At 37.9% G+C, this 3,227-nt stretch overlaps 1 non-coding gene across 1 annotated transcript; it reads left to right on the top strand.

Moving 5' to 3' along the window:
* The first annotated feature begins 378 nt into the window (after positions 1–378).
* Positions 379–451, top strand: Trnad-auc. The gene has a single exon. It is a non-coding gene; the product is annotated as a tRNA-Asp (tRNA).
* The last annotated feature ends 2,776 nt before the right edge of the window (positions 452–3,227 follow it).

The following is a 3,227-nucleotide window of genomic DNA, read 5'->3' as shown; positions in this document are numbered from 1 at the left end:
GAGTGGAAGTTGGTGTTCGAGTAGATCGAAGTCACGATAGGTCGAGTGGTTAGAACAGCGGTGTATTTAGCCGAAGGTCGTGGGTTCGAATCTCGCACGTGACACTGATTTTTTATCTCAATCAAGATCTTAGAAAAATAACGAATTGTACAAATTTGAGGCTATACTTCTCGCACTCCAACATAAATTCCATAAATTCACTAATTTCGTGGTCCGCTTGACCAATTAATATATTAGAATTAATTAAGGTTTTTAGTTGAAATAAAAAAGTCAATGCCACGAGCATTGAAATGAGCAATGCCATTGAAAAATGTCAAAAAGGAGGGAAAATTCAAAAGGTGGGGTTGAAGTGGGAAGTTAGTGTCCGAGTGGATCGAGGTCACGATAGCTCAAGCGGTAGAGCATCGGCGTATCAAGCCGAAGATCGTGGGTTCGAATCCCACTCGTGCCATTGACTTTTTTATCTCAACTAAAAACCTTACTTAATTGTAATATTTTAATTGGTCAAGCGGACCACGAAATTAGTGAATTTAATGATTGAAAATGAAGTATACTTCACTAAAGCTTTCCTTGGCCATTTATCGAGAATCCAATCCGATTACATGACTTTTGAAAAATGGCAAAAAGGAGAGAAAATTCAAAAGGTGGGGTCGAGATGGGAAGTTAGTGTCCGAGTGGATCGAGGTCACGATAGCTCAAGTGGTAGAGCAGCGGCGTATCTAGCCGAAGATCGTGGGTTCGAATCCCGCTCGTGCCATTGACTTTTTCATCTCAACTAAAAACGTTAATTAATTGTAATAAATTCCATATTTTCTACTTCCCCGAAAAGTACCTATTTGCCTTGAGAATCAACGACCACGGTCCAGGACATTTCAGCGCCCCAGCGCAATCACTTTCTAAATGCATTCACACTCTGACTCACCCTTAAGGACATTCCTACTTTACATACCATTCAATCGGATAGAGTGGCGGAGAATTCTATATTACTCGGCACGCTTTACACTTATTATATGCATAACTTGACTGAGGGTAGATATGCAATCGTTACAGTTGATATGCAGGGTACACATCATCTTCCCATTCGAACTACACTTTCACACTAATAAATTCGATTCCAAATACATGCTAGTGAGAGAAAACTGCCATTTCTATATACAATAAAATATTAGTATTAAGAATCAGCATCTCCTTCCGTCTTGGCAATAACACCTCCGTTTTTCAGGCGGAATCTGGGTCATTAATGTGTGTTGTAGAACACTTATGGAAAATAAAATTTACGGAAAGGATATTAGATTTTTTTTGACAGTAGGCTAGTCTTAGGTTATTACAAAAAAAATTGTCAACCTCAAGACGGGTAGAGGAAACTGTAGATCTTATCAATTGAATCTCTTCCAGGTATCAGAACAAGGTAACCCTTATTTGGATACCAGCACATAAAGGACACCATGGTAATGAAAAGGCGGATGGCCTAGCCAAAGAAGGTTCTAATACTGCGTTTGTCGGGCCACNTATAGATATATATAAACACACACACACACACACACACACACAATAAAACAACCCTGTTTTCTCCAAGAATTGGAACGAAGAACTCAGATATCGCTGCCATGCACAAACATTCTCATACGGATGGCATTCCTACACTCTCTCTATACGGAGCCACGAAATTGCACCCTTCCAATAGTTGCGACTCATCGAGCAATATGCATGCTGGACTTCTGCGGGGTTTGGCCCGAAGTAAATATCCATGTGCTTTTTTACGAGTCTTTATAAAAAGGCTTAAAAAGAAAATCTCATTGGGATTATCAACAGTTATTTATTCCTGATAGAATTGTATTCAACAGAAAACGATATACATTTTACAAATCGATGATCAACACTGTCCTCAGGATTATTTATTTATAATATTTTATACAAATAAATAGAATTGTTATGTAGGTAAATTCACATGATTATTCGATTAATTTCCATACTGATTATTTATACAATCATATAATTTAGGCTGACGTTCTCTTTGTTTTTCCTATCCCTAAACCTTTTGTATTTTTTTAATTTAACAATTATTATATGATTGTTCGTGTTTACTTTTTCTCAATTCAAACCGTGCCCTTTTGTGAAGAAAAAAACCGGAAACTCTCAACAACATTTGAGCAATTTGCAAGGAAGCTGGCGCAACAATGGGGCCACCCTACCTCAACATGTTTACCCTTCGTCCCTACGGACCCGGGGGTCGGGTGTGTAAAGTAACGAAGAATGGGCCGAGCCAATGGCCGGCAGTCCGGCAAAGCGTGTAATCTTTTATTCCGTCTCGAAAAACACCATCATATTTTACCATTACGGCCAAAAAGCCCCTCTCACACTTTCCCAATCGATCCAACCGCAAAACCTTCAATTATTTGTGTTTTTTCCAGACTTAACTATAGATTAATGGCATTGGGATTTGGTTATGGTCGGATGTATTCCGACGAATCTTACATTTTTTTAACAAGAAAATTAAATTCATGCTATATTTTAGTTTAAATATGCTACCTTAGGGTTTTCTTTAGTAATGACTTTTACTTTTTATCCATGTATTCTATAGTAGTAAATTCCTAAGAATTAGGGCCTGAATTGGTATTATCGCAAAACTATCGATAATGCTTGTTAATGTATTGCGACCAGAATGTAAAACAAGCTTTTTCCTATTTTATTTATTTATTTGAAAACCCAGTTGTTTTAAGGCTTATGTAATGATTTTTTTATGACCATGTATCGATTCAGACAAACCAGTCGTATTGTTTAAATTTTTATAATGAACGTTGAATTGCACGTGTTTCACAGATGATCATTCATTCAGAATAATCGTGATAATATGAAATGGTTTTTGTTCTATTATATTGTAGTATGTGAAAGTTTCATTTGGCCCCTCCTTGAACGATGTATGTACAGAATGACATTCTGCGTTCTCAGTGTCTCTATTTCCAGAATGCCCAGGGTACATGCTTGAACGTCAGGTCATTAATGTCACTCTCTTTCAAACAATTGAATGCGTTTTTGCCTTTACCACTTGTGAGACCTTTAATCCGGGAACACGCGTAACCGATGCAAGGCTATGCGACGCTACCCGATGCTACCCGACGCCTTGCCATGTTTTGGTAGGGTGTGCACATCTATCCAGCGCGTATAACAGTAATCAGTATCATACTTGCAACGCCTCTTTTGTTTTAATGCATTATTTTGAGCAAAAC

The sequence above is a fragment of the Cimex lectularius genome, unplaced genomic scaffold (assembly GCF_000648675.2).
Source record: "Cimex lectularius strain Harlan isolate CLEC.00 unplaced genomic scaffold, Clec_2.1 scaffold23, whole genome shotgun sequence".
Classification (NCBI taxonomy): domain Eukaryota; kingdom Metazoa; phylum Arthropoda; class Insecta; order Hemiptera; family Cimicidae; genus Cimex; species Cimex lectularius.
Note: the sequence above shows the minus strand (reverse complement) of the source record. Positions and strands in the feature narration are given on the sequence as shown.